Genomic DNA, 20,824 nt, shown 5'->3' with positions numbered 1-20,824 from the left:
TTTGCTAAGAAATTGCCACAGCCCTGACCTGTTGACAATGTCAAATGTTTTTGCAAGTTCAAGGAACATACTGTAGAACAGTTCAGTGAGCAAAGTGCTCTCTGCACTTTTCCTCTATCTATCTTATTGCAGAGAATATCTGCAATGGTGTGTCTTTGTTGGAAGTCACATTGTGACTGAAGTCATGCACAACTGACAACAGTTTGTCGGTAGTGTGCTTGGAAAGATTCTAGGTAGGATTCTCCTGTAGTTTCCACAGCTAGTTCTTTTTTACTTTTGGAGGTGGTGATTAAATAGGCATCTTTGTAGTCTGTTGGCATTTCACAGGAGAAGCTACTTCCCAAGTGCTCTGCGCACTAAGCGCTCAATAAATACGATTGAATGAATGAAAAGCTCAGATAGACGTCTGAGGATTAGAAGGTCTCCTTACTTGGAGAAGCAGCGTGGCTCAGTGGAACGAACCCGGGCTTTGGAGTCAGAGGTCATGGGTTCAAATCCCGGCTCTGCCAACAGTCAGCTGTGTGACTTTGGGCACATCACTTCACTTCTCTGTGTCTCAGTTACCTCATCTGTAAAATGGGGATTAAAACTGTGAGCCCCCCAGGGGACAACCTGATAACCTTGTAACCTCCCTAGCGCTAAGAACAGTGCTTTGCACATAGTAAGCACTTAACAAATACCATCATTATTATTATTATTGTAGATTTCTGCAGAAATGCCACCAGATCAGATTCCTTCCCATTTTTCGTGGCTTTGAATGTGAAGGTTGGTTCTAATCCTGACTCCACCACTTTGTCTGGTATGTAACTTTGGACAAGTCACCCAAGTTCTCTGGGACTCGATTACCTCATCTGTGAAATGGGGATTAAAACTGTGAGCACCACGTGGGACAGTCTGATCACCTTGTATCCCCTCCCAGCACTTAGAACAGTGCTTGGCACATAGTAAGTGCTTAACAAATGCCATCATTACTATTATTATTATTACTGCTTTGAGAAGCAGCGTGGCTTAGTGGAAAGAGCACGGGCTTGGGAGTCAGAGGACATGGGTTCAAATCCCGGCCCCACCACTTGTCAGCTGTGTGACCTTGGAGAAGCCGCTTAACTTCTCTGTGCCTCAGTTGCCTCATCTGTAAAATGAAGATTATGACTGTGAGCCCCATGTGGGACTACCTGATTACCTTGTATCCACCCCTGTGCTTAGAACAGTTCCTGGCACATAGCAAGTGCTTAAAATATCATCATTTCTTTCTTTCTTTTCAAGAGTCATTACTAAGGCGTGCCTTCCTATTTTGGCTGTTCCCAGCTTCAAAGGTCTTCTTCATCTAAGGCGGAAGGCATGCTCAGAGGTTCATTATCATGTTCCTGCCATTTGTCTAAGATTCCCTCTGAGTGAGATGGGTGGTTGCAACTAAACCCTTCATGCGTATATGAGACCATATCGATCCTTCAGCCCCTTTTAGCGTTGCACGTGGAGAGTTTCCAGTACTCTACCGGTCTCGGCTGTGGGAGGGAGAGTCAAGCAGCGGCTTACCCAGTCCATTCCTAGCTTGGGCACTGGCTAGCGAGTGAAAGACAATCTTCTACAAGTCAAAACTTACCTGTGTCAGGCAGCAGAGACATGGGAGAGAGTCGAGGGCGGAGATTCAAGTTTACTGTGCGGAAGGAGGCAGTGGTAAACCATTTCTGTGTTTTTACCAAGAAAACTCTACAGATCCACTACCAGAACGATTGCAGACGGAGAGCGGGGCGTTCTGGGAGAGATGTGTCCGTGGTGTCACTGTGGGTCGGAAACGACACAGTTTTAGTGGTCAGTGTATTCCTGGTTTGCTTAAACTTTGGTGTTTCATCATTGTTCACACAGGTTTTTTAGCTTGATTTATGTTCTTTTGCGGGTTGTGGTAAGCCTTTTTCATACGATCCTGAAGAGTGGCAGGTTTTTTTTACGGTACTTGCTAAGTGCTTGTTATGTGACAAGTGAATCAGGTTGGACACAATCCCCGTCCCACATGGGGATCACAGTTCAAGCAGGAGGGAGTAGGGTTTAATCCCCATTTTACAGATGAGGTAACTGAGGCACAGAGAAGTTCAGTGACTTGGCTTCAGTGCTTTTTTCACTAGGCTACAGTGCTTCTCATCGTTGACGCATTTCTGGCCCTGCATCGGTTTTCATCCAACCAGTCATGATGGAATTTTCTTTCCCGTACTCATTGTCTTGAAGGCTGCCTGAAAGACAGCGTCTCTGAGAAATGCCCATTTGCTCTTCTCATTATCATCCGCCACTGGGGTTTTCTTGTTCCGATAAGGCTTCTGTGATGTTTTTACAGAGTGCCTTGCAGGTTTCTTTATTTTCCGGGAACATGATATTTAGTTTTCTGGGGGTTTGGACACCATTTTTCAGGGCTTTGGTTGAACTGAGAGCTCAGAAGGGAGTGTATGAATCAGTGGTCAGTCTGGAACTCAGCCCCTGTATGACTGCAATGAGCTATTCGTCGCTCACGTCTCCCTGATGGAGGATGACGTGATCATGAGATGGCATTCCTTAGGCCTTGGATGCACCCGTGATATCTTTCTCTTATTTGGTAAGTCCTCATTTCCTCTACATGCCCTCTCCTCTGCCTCACTTATACACGTGGCTGAATACCCCACTTTGATACTCACCCCAGCCCCGTAGCACTAATGAACATAAATACTCCACTATTGCCCCGTCTCATTTATTTTAAATATGTCTCACTCTGAAGTCTGCTCCCTGCTCATCCTGCTCCTTGTGAGCAGGGATTGAATCTACCAACTCTTTTGTATGGTTCTTTCCCAAGTGCTTAGTACAGAGCTCTGCACACAGTAAGCACTGAGTAAATACCACTGATTGACTAATTGAGAAGATAGTATTGGTGACTGTGAGCTGACATAGAACGCTTGCTGAGAGGAAATAGGCCTTTCCAATCCCAAGAAGACCCAAGACTTTTTTCCCGTTTTGGCATCCCTGCCCACCACAGTGTTGAGATCTTCCGTGACAATCAGCCTGTCAGAGTTTGGAGTAATAATAAATATTTGTTAAGTACTTATTATGAGGTTAAGTCTGCACGAAGAGCTGGAATAGGACCAATTCAATCAGATCAGGTTCAGTCTTCGTCCCACTGGGGATTCATAGTGTAAGAGAAGCAGCACGGCATAGTGGAAAAAGCACTCTAAGAGTCAGAGGACCTGAGTTCTAACCCTGACTCTGCCATTTAGCTACTGCAGGTCCTAGGGCAAGCCACTTAAATTCTGTTTGTTCCCTCATCTGTAAATTGGGCATTAAATCCTACTCCCTCCTTAGACTGACAGCCCTGTGTGGACCAGGGACTGTTATCCAATCTGATTATGTTGTATCTATCCAAGTGCTTCGTATAATGCATGTCATGTAATAAGTACGTAACAAGTATAATCATAATGATACTAATGACAAAGATAATAGGAGGCAGGGAGAACCTGCATTTTATCCCCATTTGACCGATGAGTAAACAGAGGCAAAGAGATGTTTAGTAATTTGCCCAAGGTGACATAACAGACAAGCGGTGGATTGGGAATTCAGAATCCAGTCTCCTAACTCCCAGTCTTATGCTTTTTGTATTACTTCTCTAAAAGTTACAAAATGAGCTTTTATTTCTTTTTGGTGTTATCTGTCATTTGCTTGGGCTTCTATAGTAATTACATTGGCAACATGCCCTTACTTTAAAAGCAAGTTTAGGGACATCTGTCAGTCACATCTCTGGACAGACTTTTGGGGCCCAGAGAGAAAGCACTGCCTGATTGCAAATTTGACACCTGAGTGATTTTCTCTAAAGAAGAGAAGTGCCTCCCCCAGCACCTGTCTGTCTATCTTTCATCAGCTAGGTTAGTTTTGCACAGTGCTGCAGTGTCAACTGTGTATCTGACCAGTTCATGAGCAGCAGTGCTTAGAACAGTGCTTTGCACATAGTAAGCACTTAATAAGTGCCATTAAAAAAAAGTGCTGTCCATCTTTAGGGACGAGTGCCGTTTCCATAATCCAGTAGCGTCTTGATGTTCTTTGATGAAATGCTTACCTTCTGTCCGTTCATTGGTTTTCTATTTTTTCTTACACCACAAATTGAAGGTTCACCTGGCCCAGACCTCATTAATCCAATGTCTAGAGCATCTTTCTTAATTCAGGGTGTGCAGTGCATTTGTAATTATACCTACATAGTGTCCCCTGATTTGTGTTCACGACTTTCTCTCTATATGCCATCAAACTAAGGCTTTCACTAATAATAATAATAATGCTATTTTTAAGTGCTTACTATTTGTCAACACTGTTCTAAATGCTTGGGGAGATACGAGTGAATCAGGTTGGACACAGTAACCATCCCACAACCCAAGTTGGAGGGGGAACAGGTTTTGAATCCCCATGTTACAGATAAGAAAAAGGAGGCACGGAGAAATTAAGTGACTTCCCCAAGGTGACACAGAGAAGAGGGGCAGAGGCCAGGATTAGAACTCAGACCCTCTCACTCCCAGGCCCATGATCTTTCCAGGAGGCCATGCTGCTTCTCCATTCATTCATTCATTCATTCAATCATATTTATTGAGCGCTTACTGTGTGCAGAGCACTGTACTAAGCGCTTGGGAAGTACAAGTTGGCAACATATAGAGACGGTCCCTACCCAACAGGGGGCTCACAGTCTAGAAGGGGGAGACAGACAACAAAACGAAACATATTAACAAAATAAAATAAATAGAATAAATATGTACAAATAAAATAAATAGAGTAATAAATACGTACAAACATATATACATGTGCTGTGGGGAGGGGAAGAAGGTAAGGCTGGGGGGATGGGGAGGGGGAGGATGGGAAGAGGGATTTCTCCATCCCTCCATTTCTCAAGGGATCTTTTGTGGTCCCTCTCTCCTCAACCTTGAATCCTCCTTGCTATCTTTACAATCTTTCCGGAGCCTCCTCTCTCCGCTGAGCCCTATCCTACTTTTGAAATGCATTGTTTTCAGTATAGTACGTATCTTTTCACAGTCAGACAGTTCCCTTCTCTGACCATATCCCCCTGCCCCATATCCCGTCAACCCGTGACTGGCGTGGGAGTGGAGGTGTGGGAGGAGGCCGTCACTGTTCTCCGACTTTTTCCACTTGTGGCCATTGGGCCATCACAACCATGGGGACTGGGCTGCGCCGAGGTGGAATGCAGGGGGTGTTGGTCATCTCCTCCCAGACGTCTTCCCCAGTCCAGCCTGTGGCCATGACTGTAGTATTCTACTGCCAATTAGCTGTGTGACTTTGGGCAAGTCACTTAACTTCTCTGTGCCTCAGTTCCCTCATCTGTAAAATGGGGATTAAGACTGTGAGCCCCCTGTGGGACAACCTGATGGCCTTGTAACCTCCCCAGTGCTTAGAACAGTGCTTTGCACATAGTAAGCACTTAATAAATGCCATCATCATTATTATTATTATTCCCAAGGGGAGCTGCATATTGGCCTACCATACTCATTTGCTTATCCATTTTACCTTTCTCTTCTGTCTCCTCTGTTAGACTGTAAACTCCTTTCAATCAGGGATTGCATCTTTTAACGCTATTGCACTCTCCCAAATGCTTAGTTTAGTGCTCTGCACATGGTAGAGAAGCAGCGTGGCTTAGTGGAAAGAGCATGGGCTTGGGAATCAGAGGTCATGGGTTCAAATTCCAGCTCTGCCGCTTGTCAGCTGTGTGACCTTGGGCAAGTCACTTAACTTCTCTGGGCCTCAGTTACCTCATCTGTAAAATGGGGATGAAGATTGTGAGCCCCATGTGGGAAAACCTTGTATCTATCCCAGTGCTTAGAACAGTGCTTGGCACATTAGTAAGCGCTTAACAAACACCAACATCATCATCTTCATCATGGTAGGACTTCGGTAAGTACTATTGATTAATTAACTGGAACTCACTCCTTTCTCAAATCAACCAAATCAGATTCCTATCCACCTTCAAAGCCCACATAAAAAGTCATCTTCTTGAGGCGTGACTCATCCAGAGAGATTGGTTATCTGACCCTATTAGCACTCAGGTGGATATCATTACTGTTTTTGTCATTTTATCCATGCTTTTTCTTTTTCACGTTTGATCATTTGTTTCTGCTTCTGTCCCCTTTGATATTGAAAATGGTACTATTTACTTCTGCTCAGTAAATGTGATTCCTGATGATGAAGATTAGTGAAGATCCTCTCAGCCTGAGAAGATCGCATCCTTGATTTCATCTTTGTTTTCTTTGTCCTGTTCAGTTGCCTGCTAAATTCTGCAGGCTCTAATATTTCTCTTAACCACTACTATCACTACTACTGTAGTTCAAACCTTCAATACCTCCCAGCTAGATTACGGTAACAGCCTTTTTAATGTCTCCCTGCCTCTCTGTCTGCCTCCCCTTTTCCGTCTTTTCTAAGTGCAGCCCCATATATCATCTTAAACACCTTGGGGCATCATTCCTCTTTATTTTTTATGGCCTTTGTTTAGTGCTTAATATGTTCCAGGCACTGTACTAAGCACTACAAGTTAATCAGGCTGGATTCGGTCCAGGTCCCTCATGGGGCTCACTGTCCTAATTCCCATTTTACAGAGGTGGTAACTGAAACCCAGAGAAATTAAGTGATTTGCCCAAGGCCACCCAGCTAGGCAGGTAGCAGAGCAGGGATTAGAACCCAAGTCCTTCTGACTCCTAAACCCGCATTCTATCCACTAGGCCACTCTGCTTCTCAGATCCTCACTTTAAAAATCTCCAACAGTCACCCATTTCGTCTTGTAGAAAGCAAAATACCTAAACATTGTCTGCAGATGTCTCCACCAACTGTCTCTCTCTTGCTCATCTACTATCTTATTAGTCCAAACCCCAGCTCATACTTTTGTTCCTTCCAAGCAAACCAAACTGTACCATGTTCATGATTTTTCTGTATCTGACCCACTGCTCACATCTTTCTCCTTGCATGGAATTTCCTCCTCCCTCAAATCCACCAAATCTTATCCCCCCTCACTTTAAGAGGCCATCTCCTTTAGGAGGCATTTCTAGACAAATCCGCCAAATTCCTGGTCATGCTGACCACATTAGCATTTGTCTGTTCATTTATCCATGTATCTAAGTATTGAATTGCTTTACCCTCTATCATTTGTATCTATAGTACTAATCTTTAACCTGTTGCTTATTTGGCACTCTGGCTTTATCTGACAACTCCACTAGATTGTTTAATCACCTCAAGAACAGGAAACACATCTTTTTCTTCTGTTATCTGGTCCCAAATGCCTAATAGACTTTCCTGCACACAGTAGGTGTTTCATATGTGCTGTTTTGTTGAAGAGAGTGATTTTAATCAAAGCAGGGCCATCCTGGCCCAGTAGACTAGTGCAGTCAATTCTTGAGTAAACATTTTCTTTGACACAAGGATAATCAAAATCCACCAATATTTAATTGTTCATTGTGATCAAAGAAGATGCCACCGATGGTGAATTTCACTTGTGTGTAAGCTTGAGGCTTTGATTTAGTGATTCCTTCAAATGTTTCCTCTGGCCTCCTTACTTTTGGTTTCCTTCCTTCCCTGGTTGACGAAGCAGTGGCAGTTTGAGTGCACAACTGATCCTCTTTTGCTGTGGCCTGGTACAAAGGACAGCCTGTCCGCAACCCCTACCCCAGGATTAAGCGCTTAGTACAGTGCTCTGCACACAGTAAGTGCTCAATAAATACGATCGATTGATTGATTGATTGATTCCCCCTCCAGCCAGGGAGTTGAGGAAGCAGAAGCAGAAGTTTTAATGCAGAATTTCTAAAGATGATGTGATCTTGGAGTATATGAGGTGATGGCCTATTCAGCTTTATACTCTGCCCATGGCTGTTGGGATTCTTATGTCTTTGAGGTCCCACTGCCACACAAATAAGCCCCAATCCTCATTTTCGCTAATAGGACAAACTTTATTCATCACCAAACCCATTTATTAGAGCTTTTGACGGGTAGCATCTCTTTTCCTGGCTCTGATCTCCCCCAACCAGCCCATCTGGTGATCTAATAGCCAAAATGCCGAGTGCAGAAAGAAGAGGGAGGGAGGTAGAAAGAGGAGATCAAAGAGACTTGGGTATGCCTCAGAATGAATAATTATGTTGACTTTGTTGAATTTATTTGGCTAATGCTCCCTTCACTTGGTATCGTGTGAGCCCGCTGTTGGGGAGGGACCGTCTCTATATGTTGCCAACTTGTACTTCCCAAGCGCTTAGTACGGTGCTCTGCGCACAGTAAGCGCTCAATAAATACGATTGAATGAATGTTGTGAAAGCTCTGAAGGATGGGCCTTCAGCTTTTCTGGGGAGGTGAATGTTTCCCTTCATGACGTGGAGCCTGTTTGGATTTGTGGCTTGTCTAATCGAAGGGAGTTAAGGTGACGTGGGGAGTTGGTACTGTAACTTGGATTGTTGTAAAAGTAACATGAAAAATGGACTACCAGCAGGTTTTTCTGGTGTTTGCAACATTATTTAAAAGACTTAATGTGCTGTCATGTATGATTTATGCTCCTTAGGTGTTTTTCAACTGCATTTGAAATAGCTAGTTATTGGAACATAATGTATTATACAATCTCAAATGTGGAAAAAAAGGCAGGATGTGAAAGATAGGATGTTGTAGTGTTGATCAGATATCCCAGAATAATTGTTTTCAGATCAGAGCCTAAATTTGGACATATTTTCTTAACCAGGAAAAACATTCAACGGGCTTACTTTTTAATAATTCTTTGAGCAACCAAACTGGGTCCATTTCCTTAGCCACACTCATTGCCTTTCATAGTAACTCTCAGGAGATATCAAGAGATCGGCAGGTCCGGCTTCTTTCGTGAAGAAGGTGAATGACTAGACCTTCAGAAGTAATAATAATAATGATGGTATTTGTTAAGCGCTTACTGTGTGCAAAGCACTGTTCTAAGCACTGGGGAGGTTACAAGGTGATCAGGTTGTCCCACGGGGGGGCTCACAGTTTTAATCCCCATTTTACAGATGAGGTAACTAAGGCCCAGAGAAGTGAAGTGACTAGCCCAATGTCACACAGCTGACTGTTGGCGGAGCCAGAATTTGAACCCATGACTTCTGACTCCAAAGCCTGTGCTCTTTCCACTGAACCACGCTGCTTCTCTGTAGGAGAAGCAGCCAGGCCTAGTGGGAAAAGTGTGGGCTTGGGGGTCAGAAGATGTGGTTCTAATTCTGACTCCACCACTTGTGGCTGTGTGATTTGGGCCAAGTCACTTAACTTCTCAGTGCCTCAGTTTTCTCATCTGCAGAATGGAGATGCATTACCTGTTTGCCCTCCTACTGAGATTGTGAGCCCCATGTTGGATCTGATTACCTTGTATCTACCCCAGAGTTTAGTACAGTGCTTGGCACGTAGGAGGCACTTCACAAATACCACAATTATGATTTTTATTATTCATTCATTTGTGTTTATTGAGTACTTAATGTGTATAGAGCACTATACTGAGCGCTTGGAAAATACAATTCAGCAATAAAGAGAGGCAATCCCTGCCCACACCGGGCTTACAGTCTTAATTATTATTGTTAGGATGGTCACTGAGAGAACTCAAAACTGCGTGACCAGGAGAAACACATGAAGTTGCACATTTTGTTGGCCACAGTCTAACCAGTGATGTCGTAAGTGCCATTTTGCGGACACGCACTGATTTTCTGTGATCCTACGGCGTTACTCCAGGGGAGAAACCTTGGCCTTTCCAATTCCCTCTCTTGTCCGTATGGACTCTGGCAGCACCTCTAAGCTGCAAAGCTACAGTGGAGGGAGCCTAGGGCCAAAGATTGGAAGCAGGAACAGAAAGGCAGCAGAAATTCAGGGCTGGCTTCAGAAGGTAGATGAGGTAAGAGATTGCTACAGGGCAATACTTAGCAAGAGTGGCTGACCGGCCCCTCAATGTCCCAAAATCACAGCTCCCCCAAGACATCCTCAAAGTGGTAGTGAAGCCAGACATTCATTCAGATGTATTTATTGAGCGCTAACTGTATGCAGAACACTATACTAAGCAGTAGGGAGAGTACAATACAACAATAAACAGTCTCCCTTGGAGGCGTGGGTTTGTATCCCACTTGGGACACCCCCAGGCTGAGCCCCCCTTTTCCTCTCCTCCTCTCCATCACCCCCCCCCACCTCCTTCCCCTCCCCACAGCACTTGAATATATTTGTACAGATTTATTACTCTATTTTACTTGTACATATTTACTACTCTATTTTGTTAATGATGTGCATATAGCTATAATTCTATTTATTTGGACGATTTTGACACCTGTCGACATTGTTATCGACAAGTAGGGTGCAAAATAGGTTAACACGGTGTAAATCGGCCGCAGGGTTCTTGTAGTGGTGAACCCTGTAGTGGGTTGTAGTGGGTTGTTGTGGTGGTGATGCAGATAGGAAAAATGACTCGGAGACATGAGTTCAGATAGAGCAGTAAAGAAGGAAAGTGGCTACCTGCCCGTTCACCTCCCGGGAGAGGGACGAGTGACAAGCAGCCCCGATCCCAATATCACTGTGTCTTTTATTGAGTTACAGCAACATGGGAATGGGGCATTTGGAAATTTCAGGAATTTCGGGAATTGGGACCGGCAGGATGTTACAAATTATCTTTGTTCTCCGTTCCCACGCCTTGCATAGATAGGTAGTAAGGATGTAAATTCTTGTGCCCTATGGCCTTGCATAGATAGGTAATAGGGATGTAAATCCTCTTCGGATGGGTGTTACTTGTTGATGGCCTTGAAGGCATCTTTTACAGACTTGTTCTCTCAGCCTGCAGAAATAGAGGGTTACTGTCAGCATATACAAAATGGAGTCAGTCATGTCAAGTCCGCTGTGGACAACAGACATGTTTTGTTTGGTTGTCTGTCTCCCCCTGACTGTGAGTCCGTTGTTGAGTAGGGACTGTCTCTATATGTTGCCGACTTGTACTTCTCAAGCGCTTAGTACGGTGCTCTGCACACAGTAAGTGCTCAATAAATATGATTTAATGAATAAACAGACACACTCCCTGTCCACAATGAGCGTGCATTCTAGAGGGAGGGAAACAGACATGAATATGAATAAATAAATTACAGATCTGTACCTAAGTGCTGTGGGGCTGGGAGAGGGGAAAAACATTCCCAATTTAATAATGATAATAATAATAATAACGATAATTGTGGCATTTGATAAGTGCTTACTATGTGACAAACACGGACGGTTCTAAGCGTTGGATTAGATATAACATAATCGAGTTGGACAAAGTCCCAGTCCCACATGGGGCTCACAGTCTTAATCCCCATTTTACAGATGAGGTAACTGAGGACCAGAGAAGTGAAGTGGCTTGCCCAAGGTCACGCAGCAAACTTGTGGCAGAGCCAGTATTAGAACTCAGGTCCTCTGGCTCCCAGGCCTTTACTCTTTCCGTTAGGGAATGCGGCTTCCCATAATTTGGTGGTCTTGCAACACAACATCTGGGGTTGGGGGAGGGTGGGGGAGAGAAACAGCATGGCTCAGTGGAAAGAGTCAGAGGTCATGGGTTCAAATCCCCCCAATCTCTTGATCCCCTCCAATATTCCAAAGTCATTGTGCCGCATTTAGTATCCATACTCAACCCACATTCTCTCAGTGCACACTTCATGCCCTCATCTTTGCTCTCTCCACTGAACTCAATTCCCTCACTCCCCTGTCCCTCTACTGATTTCATAGCACAGACCAACAGCTCTGGATCATCTCCACAATTCACTTCCTCTACTCTTGTAGAAATCCAGACATCAGGCCAACCCTTGTCCATCTCAAACTCATTTTCACTTCTTTTAACTCTGCTCTGACCTCCACCTTGCAACATCAATTTCTACATCCTCATTGATTCCCATGCCCACTGTCTGCAACAGATGTTTCAGACTTTTAACTCAAGTAGTAAGAGGAGGTAGCAGGAGAAAGCTGTGTAAGTAAACCCAAGGTTAAATAATGTTTCCAGGAGGCTGGCATGGCCTTCAGTGTAAAATGAGGCTGAAAAGACAACAGGGATTAGGATAAAGTCTGTTAGATTGGCAAGGAGGCAGTAATTGATGACTTTGGAGAGAACAGAGATATAAGAGATGAGTATGGGCATGGGAGAAGAGAACAATCTTTTTACTGGACCAACAGCAGAGCCGTTTGGATTATGAGTTAGCTTGTACTTCCTCGGATATAAAATTGGTCTCCCCATCCATATCGGCATTCTCCCCATAAACCTTTCACATAGAATATATATTTTTTATCACTCTCACCTTTCTCGTCTTGATCCCTTTCATTTTCTCCAAATATTTTTCAGGTGTAGTGACCAAACTGGACGTACAACTCTGAACAGCGTATAACACACTGGAAGGATTTTCTTCGTGACTGCTTCATGCCAAAAAGGTATTTTTGGTGCATGTCTCTAATGAAAGTCTTCCTATATTTTAGAACTATTATTCCAATTTTTCTGGTAATTTTGATATTTATTTCAAAGTGTTTGTAACTGCACCCCATTTAGTTTCACTGACCAATTTATGAGCAGGCTCTTGAAACCTTAATCCAAGTTTCGTATAAAGATATTGAGTAGAACTGGTTCCAGAACCAGTATTTATGGGGCATTACTTGATACCAACCAAGATATTTCTACACCTCCCTAACTGAATAATGGTTAAGACCAGGCTGGAATACTCAAAATTCTTCCGGAAGGAAAGTAGCTTCTAGCAGAACGATCCTTGCCCCTAAATGTAGCGTTTTTGAAACTCTCTCTGTCTCAATTTTCCCATCAGTAAAATTGGGATAGTAGCCCCCTGTATACTTTTCAAGTCCTCTATAACCTACTTGAAATGAATTTGGGAATACTAAGAGTCCAAAGTGATTTTTGAAGAAGAAGTCAAGTAGTCTGACTCTCAGATTCATCAGTTTTAGTTGTTCTTCATTGTATTCATGATTGTATTCATTCAATTCATCGTTGTACAATTGGACAATCATTGTACAATTAGTCGTTGTAAATACATGTGCATCTCCTGTCAGTTTCATAGATGGTTCTGTTCATGTTGAGGTCCCATGCAGGTGTGTGGATATAGCCGAAAAGACCAATATGGGATTGACATGTGTACTACTGCATTGTTAGAAGTATGGTTAGATCCTCGTGGCTTAGTGGAAAGAGCACGGGCTTGGAAGTCAGAGGTTGTGGGTTCTAATCCCAACTCCGCCGCTTGTCAGCTGGGTGACTTTGGGCAAGTCACGTAACTTCTCTGTGCCTCAGTTACCTCATCTGTAAAATGGGGATTAAGACTGTGAGCCCCACATGGGACAACCTGATTGCCTTGTATCTACCCCAGTGCTTAGAACAGTGCTTGGCACAAAGTAAGCGCTTAACAAATACTGTAATTATTATTATTATTGTTTTGTTAGCCCTTTCCTCTCCATCCAACTGCTACCATGCTGATCCAGCCACTTATCCAGCGTGGCTCAGTGTAAAGAGTCTGCGCTTTGGAGTCGGAGGTCATGGGTTCAAATCCCAGCTCCGCCAACTGTCAGCTGTGTGACTTTGGGCAAGTCACTTAACTTCTCTGTGCCTCAGTTACCTCATCTGTAAAATGGGGATGAAGACTGTGAGCCCCCGGTGGGACAACCTTACCACCTTGTAACCTCCCCAGCACTTAGAACCGTGCTTTGCACATAGTACCGTGGCTCAGTGGAAAGAGCACGGTCTTTGTAATCAGAGGTCATGGGTTCAAATCCTGGCTCTGCCAACTGTCAGCTGTGTGACTTTGGGCAAGTCACTTCACTTCTCTTGGCCTCAGTTACCTCATCTGTAAAATGGGAATGAAGACTGTGAGGCCCCCTTGGGACAATCTGAACACCTTGTAACCTCCCCAGCTCTTAGAAGAACCGTACTTTGCACATAGTAAGAGCTTAATAAATTCCATCATGATTATTATTATTATTATTATCCTATTGTGCCTTGATTACTGCATCTGACTCCTCCCGGCCTCCTGTCTCTCCCCACTCCAGTCGTTACTTGCCTCTGCTGCATGGATCATTTATCAACAAAAACATTCAGTCCATGTCTCCCCACTTCTCAGAGACCCCCCCAACGGCTGCCCATCCACGTTCGCATCAAACTGAAACGCCTTATATCGGCTTTGAGGCACTAGATCAGCTCTCCCCATCCTTCCTCACCTCACTAGTCTCCTACTACAGCCCACCTCACACGCTCCACTCCTCTAGTGCCAGTTTCTGTACTGTGTCCTGATCTTGTCTGTCTTGCTACTGACCCTTCACCGACGTTCCCTCTTCCTCTGTATACGCCAGACAACCTTCAAAGCGTACTCAAGGTCACATCTCCTCCAAGAGGCCTTCCTTGATACATTTGATATTTGCCGCACTACCAACCCCACAGTACTTACATCATATTTTTAAGTTATATATTATGAATCGTTTATGTATATCAATGTCTGTCTCCCCGCTCCAGACGTGGGCAGGGAATGTGCCTGCTAATTCTGTTGTGTTGTACTCTCTCAAGTGCGTAGTATTTCATTCATTCAGTCTTATTTATTGAGCGCTTACTGTATGCAGAGCACTTGGGATGTACAAGTTGGCAACATATAGAGACGGTCCCTACCCAACAACGGGCTCACGGTCTAGAAGGGGGAGACAGACAACAGTACAAAACATGTGGACAGGTGTCAAGTCGTCAGAACAAACAGAATTAAAGCTAGATGCACATCATTAACACAATAAATACAATAGTAAATACGTACAAGTAAAATAGATGGAATAATAAATCTGTACAAACCTATATACAGGTGCTGTGGGGAAGGGAAGGAGGTAGGGCTGGGAGGATGCGGAGGAGGAGAGGAAAAAGGGGGCTCAGTCTGGGACGGCCTCTTGGAGGAGGTGAGCTTTCAGTAGGGCTTTGAAGGGAGGAAGAGAGCTAGCTTGGTGGCTTAATACAGTGCTATGCACATAGTAAGCACTCCGCAGATACCAATCAATCAATCAATCAATCTTGTTTATTGAGTTGTACGAAACCGGTACAAAACCACTCGTACCAGTGATACGATTGGTTAGCTCGTATCACCTCAAAAATCTCCAGTGGCTACCAATCAATCTGCGCATCAGGCAGAAACTCCTCTCCCTGGGCTTCAAGGCTGTCCATCCCCTCGCCCCCTCCTACCTCACCTCCCTTCTGTCCTTCTCCAGCCCAGCCCGCACCCTCCGCTCCTCTGCCGCTAATCTCCTCACCGTACCTCGCTCTCGCCTGTCCCGCCGTCGACCCCCGGCCCACGTCATCCCCCGGGCCTGGAATGCCCTCCCTGTGCCCATCCACCATGCTAGCTCTCTTCCTCCCTTCAAGGCCCTACTGAGAGCTCACCTCCTCCAGGAGGCCTTCCCAGACTGAGCCCCTTCCTTCCTCTCCCCCTCGTCCTCCTCTCCATCCCCCCCATCTTACCTCCTTCCCTTCCCCACAGCACCTGTATATATGTATATATGTTTGTACATATTTATCACTCTATTTATTTATTTATTTTACTTGTACATATCTATTCTATTTATTTTATTAGTATGTTTGGTTTTGCTCTCCGTCTCCCCCTTTTAGACTGTGAGCCCACTGTTGGGTAGGGACTGTCTCTATATGTTGCCAACTTGTACTTCCCAAGAGCTTAGTACAGTGCTCTGCACACAGTAAGCACTCAATAAATACGATTGATTGATTGATTGATTGATTGATACGAGACCGGCAGAGGGGCAGGAGGACAAGGGAGTTGAGTTCAGTGGAGAGGATGATGTCGTGTGTATCGATTTGTGTAACAGGAGAAGGTAGAAGTTGGCCACTGTAACAGCTTTGCAGATGTTTAATTTAGTAGGAAGAGAGATGCTTCGTTGTCACAGTTCTGTTTTCCAGTTTGGGGGCCAGCAGCCCTTGGCGCTTGTTTGGTTCTTCCAAAGGCCATACCGGTCTTTTCAGATTCTCCCAAACAGAGTTGGATGATAAATGGCATCATGCTTCTTTAGCATGCTTAACATGAAATAGTAGGACAAGATTTCGCACAGTGAAGCGTTTCCAACAACATATCTGTAAAGTTGTTGAATACTGGCAGTGGATACCGCATTTTAATTTTTGAAGAATTGTTTTCTCCTATGGGCAGGACTTTATGGTGAAAAAAGCAGCGTGGCTCAGTGGAAAGAGCCCGGGCTTTGGAGTCAGAGGTCATGGGTTCAAGTCCCGGCTCCGCCAATTGTCAGCTTTGTGACTTTGGGCAAGTCACTTCACTTCTCTGTGCTTCAGTTACCTCATCTGGAAAATGGGAATTAAGACTATGAGCCCCCTGTGGGACAACCTGATCACCTTGTAACATCCCCAGCGCCTAGAACAGTGCTTTGCACATAGTAAGTGCTTAATAAATGCCATTATTATTATTATTAATAAAAGAAGCCCAGCTGCCTTCTTCCTTTATAATTAAGAAGATGCCATTCTCAGCATTTTTTCTCAGCATTTGTCATGTAATAGATTGTGAAACTGAGTTCTTGGACTTACTAAAACCTTGATAGTATTTTTTTAATGGCATTTATTAAGCACTTACTATATGCAAAGCACTGTTTTAAGCTCTGGGGAGGTTACAAGATAATCAGGGTGTCCCATTGGGGGCTCACAGTCTTAATCCCCATTTTAGAGATGAGGTAACTGAGGCACAGAGAAGTTAAGTAACTTGCCCAAAGTCACACAGCTGACAATTGGCGGAGCCAGGATTTGAACCCATGACCTCTGACTCCAAAGCCCGGGCTCTTTCCACTGAGCCACACTGCTTCTCTAAGTATTTATCAGTCTGTCAGTCCTATTTATTGAGTGCTTACTGTCTGCAGAGCACTGTACTAAGTGCTTAGGAGAGTACAGTGTAACAATATAATGGAAACATTCCTTGTCCACAGTGAGCTACCTATGCTGTAGCCAGAAGAGTTTTGATGCTATAATCGATACTTCAATCCTGGTGAGCTGAGGATTTGCTCATTCCCCTCCCCACAGATTTATTACTCTATTTATTTTACTTGTACATATTTACTATTCTATTTAATAGTAGAATATTTAAACTATTCTATTTTATAGTATTTAATGCTGAGAAGCAGCATGGCTCAGTGGAAAGAGCCCGGGCTTTAGAATCAGAGGTCATGGGTTCAAATTCCGGCTCCACCAATTGTCAGCTGTGTGACTTTGGGCAAGACACTTCACTTCACTGGGCCTCAGTTCCCTCATCTGTAAATGGGGATTAAGACTGTGAGCCCCACGTGGAACAACCTGATCACCTTGTATCCCCCCAGCGCTTAGAACAGTGCTTTGCATATAGTAAGCACTTAACAAATACCATATTATTATTATTATTATTATTATTATTATTATTATTATTATTATTATTATTATTATTATTATTATAGATGAGCTTACAGTCTGGAGAATTTAACACAGTCTCTAGCCCCCAGGGACTCAGTCAGTCAGTCAGTTGTATTTATTGAATGCTTACTCTGTGCAGAGCACTGTACTAAGCATTTGGGGAGTACACTATAACAATAAACCAGAAACATTCCCTGCCCACAGTGAGCTTACAGTCTATTTTATTCTTAGACTAGTAGTCTAAGAAGCAGTGTGGCTCAGCGGAAAGAGAACGGGCTTTGGAGTCAGAGGTCATGGGTTCAAATCCTGACTCTGCCAACTGTCAGCTGTCAGCTGTGTGACTTTGGGCAAGTCACTTAACTTCTCTGTGCCTCAGTTACCTCATCTGTAAAATAGGGATTAAAACTGTGAGCCCCCTGTGGGACAACATAATCACCTTGTAACCTCCCCAGTGCTTAGAACAGAGCTTTGCACATATAGTAAGGGCTTAACAAATACTATTATTCTTATCCCTTTTAGAGTGTTAGCCCACTGTTGGGTAGGGACCGTCTCTGTATGTTGCCAACTTGTACTTCCCAAACGCTTAGTACAGTGCTCTGCATACAGTAAGTGCTCAATAAATACGGTTGAATGAATGAATGAATGAATGAATGAGGCACAGAGAAGTTAAAAGACTTGCCCAAGGTCACACAGCTGATAGGTGGTGGAGCTGGGATTAGAACCCAGGGCCTTCTGATTCCCAGGCCCGTGCTCTATCCATTAGGCTACACTGCTTCTCTTGGTTAACGATAAATATAAAAAGAGCAATAGGGAACTGTAAGCTTGTTGTGGACAGGGAATGTTTCTACCAACTCTAATCCTGTTGTCTGCTGTGTGGCCTCTTGGGCAAGTCACTTAACTTCTCTGAGTCCCAAGTGGGGCATGGACTGAGTAATTGTCTGCTGTGTGGCCTTGCCCAAGTCACTTCACTTCTCTGGGCTTCAGTTCCCTCATCTGTAAAATGGGGATTAAGATCGTGAGCCCCATGCAGGACAGTTTGCTTGAATCCACCCCAGTGCTTAGTACAGTGCTTGGGTACAGTAAGTGCTTAACAAATACCACAATTATTCCTATTATTATTCCAACTTGATTAGCTAGTATCTCCCCCAGCACTTAGTACAGGGCCTAGCACATAGTAAGCACTTAATAAATACCATTTACAAAAAAACCAAAAAACACAACGGAAAGAGCCCGGGCTTTGGAGTCAGAGGTCATGGGTTCAAATCCCGGCTCTGCCAGTTGTCAGCTGCGTGACTTTGGGCAAGTCACTTCACTTCTCTGGGCCCCAGTTACCTCATCTGGAAAATGGGGATTAAGACTGTGAGCCCCCCGGGGAACAACCTGATCACCTCGTACCTTCCCCAGCGCTTAGAACAGTACCTTGCACATAGTAAGCGCTTAATGAATGCCATTATTATTATTATATTGTAGTCTGCCAAGCACTTAGTACAGTGCTCTCCACACAATAAGTGCTCAATAAATAAGGTTCATTGATTGATAGAGAAGCAGAATGTCAGCTCTTTGAGGCCTAGACTATAATAATCACAATAGTTACAGTTACCCCCTTAGCCTTCACAAAATTTTAAAGTTTGATACTGATTCCTCTCCCTGTGGTGGTGGAGAATAGCAGCGGCTGGGCGTAGTCCGAGGAATGCTGGGAGAAGACGTCTACTCTACTCTCCCAGGCAGCAGAACTCCCAATTGGTGACCAACAGAAGCTGTCATCATTGTCACTTCTCCCTGTGATGGAGGAGCAGAGCACGGGCTGATGGGAAATTCCTGTCGCGTGGAAGCAGGCAGTTATTTTCCCGGGCAATAGACCTCGATCTGTTAGAGAAAGGACTGGGGTTAGTATGCAAGTCACTCCTGAGGCAATGTGAGTCAGTTCCGAACAAAATTAGCAATTGCTTACATTTATTAGATGAATGTGTCAGTTGAAATCAAGAGAAATTGATTGTGACTCTAACGGGCTGCCAGGACACCAGAGCACCAGGGCTCTGTGTTTTCTTTAGAAGACGTAATATTTCAAGAAGAATTTTTGGCATGTTCCTCAATTGTCTGCTTAAGTTGCAGTTGGTTTTAATAAAATTGCTTTTCCCCAAGGTCCTTTGCAGAGCTGGTGGGAAAGAGGCAGGATCCCAAGACCGGAGCTCTCAATAATGTTTAATAGTTTGTTAATTTGTTAACAGTGAAAATAATTCAGGTTGAAACTGTCTTGGCACATAGTAAGCACTTAACAAATACCATTATTATTATTATTATTATTTTCAGATATGCACCCCCAAACAGCAAGTGGATCACTGGGGATCCAAACAGCCAAAACCTGCTTCTAGAGGGCTATTTGCCAGTTCCTCAGAGAGATTATATCTTATAAATTATTTATTTTATTAATGTCTGTCTCCCCCTCTAGACGCTAAGTTCGTTGAGGGCAGGGAACGTGCCTGTGAACGCTGTCATATTGTACTCTCCCAAGTGCTTAGTACAGTGCTCTGCTCATAGTAAGTGCTCAATAAATACCTTTGATCGATGATTGATTCCTCCCCTCTATTTTCTCAGCAGCGTTCTCCTCCGCAAGGTAGGGTCAGGCATTTCTCTGTTTACACATAAATACCAGCATTAGTCATAACAACTGTTTATTTTTTTGATGTTTCTTTTTTAGATAACCTCTGAACGAAAGTCTGATCATCAATCACCGATCCCTTAAATTGAGACAGTAACTATAGGTTTAAAATCTCCATGTTCTTCCTATCACAAGCCTCACGTACTTCCCTGTGAGTAGCTCTTCTGAGGCCTGAAAGCCACTTCCCTGATAAACTCCTGCTCCTCTGCCTTGGATTCTGGATCCTTTCTTTAGAACTACCAGGTGGGGCCCAAACTTTCCAAGTCAATCAATCAATCAATCAATCGTATTTATTGAGCGCTTACTGTGTGCAGAGCACTGTACTAAGTGCTTGGGAAGTACAAGTTGGCAACATATAGAGACAGTCCCTACCCAACAGTGGGCTCACAGTCTAAAAGTCTAACAGCATAAAAGTCCAGAGCAACTTTGAACGCATCATTTCCCTGGGTTTGAAATTGCCTTAACTCCCTTCCTCCTGTTAGCTATCCACCTTATGTGCTTCTCATCATTTGTGAAATCTTGGTATGAAACCCAATACCATATGCAAGCTCACCTCCCCATGTGGCAAAGTAATTAAAGCAAAGTAAACAGTCTTATGCATTCTTATTCCCCGTAGAAATAGCTTAATATCATATCGTTTAAAGATGGGTTCAGCCTCATTCAGAAACCTGGTGAGCATTTTTTCAAAATGCAGAAGAGGAAGTAGCATTTAATAGTCCTTGCTAACACAGAGGGATTTTTCTGGGGAATTTGGGGAGAGAGGAAGCTTA

The 20,824-nt window shown here is 43.9% G+C and overlaps 1 protein-coding gene across 5 annotated transcripts in view; it reads left to right on the top strand.

Moving 5' to 3' along the window:
• Nucleotides 1-12,325: 12,325 nt before the first annotated feature.
• Nucleotides 12,326-20,824, top strand: part of ENOX1 (ecto-NOX disulfide-thiol exchanger 1) — a 488,154-nt gene continuing 479,655 nt past the window's right edge. For all 5 annotated transcript variants that reach the window (XM_038762016.1, XM_038762019.1, XM_038762018.1 and 2 more), the window contains exon 1: nt 12,326-12,405. The gene's annotated coding sequence lies outside the window, so the exon portion shown is untranslated. The remainder of the gene's footprint in view (nt 12,406-20,824) is intronic.

The sequence above is a fragment of the Tachyglossus aculeatus genome, chromosome 20, assembly GCF_015852505.1.
Source record: "Tachyglossus aculeatus isolate mTacAcu1 chromosome 20, mTacAcu1.pri, whole genome shotgun sequence".
NCBI lineage: Eukaryota > Metazoa > Chordata > Mammalia > Monotremata > Tachyglossidae > Tachyglossus > Tachyglossus aculeatus.
This window is presented reverse-complemented; position numbering and strand designations above follow the sequence as displayed.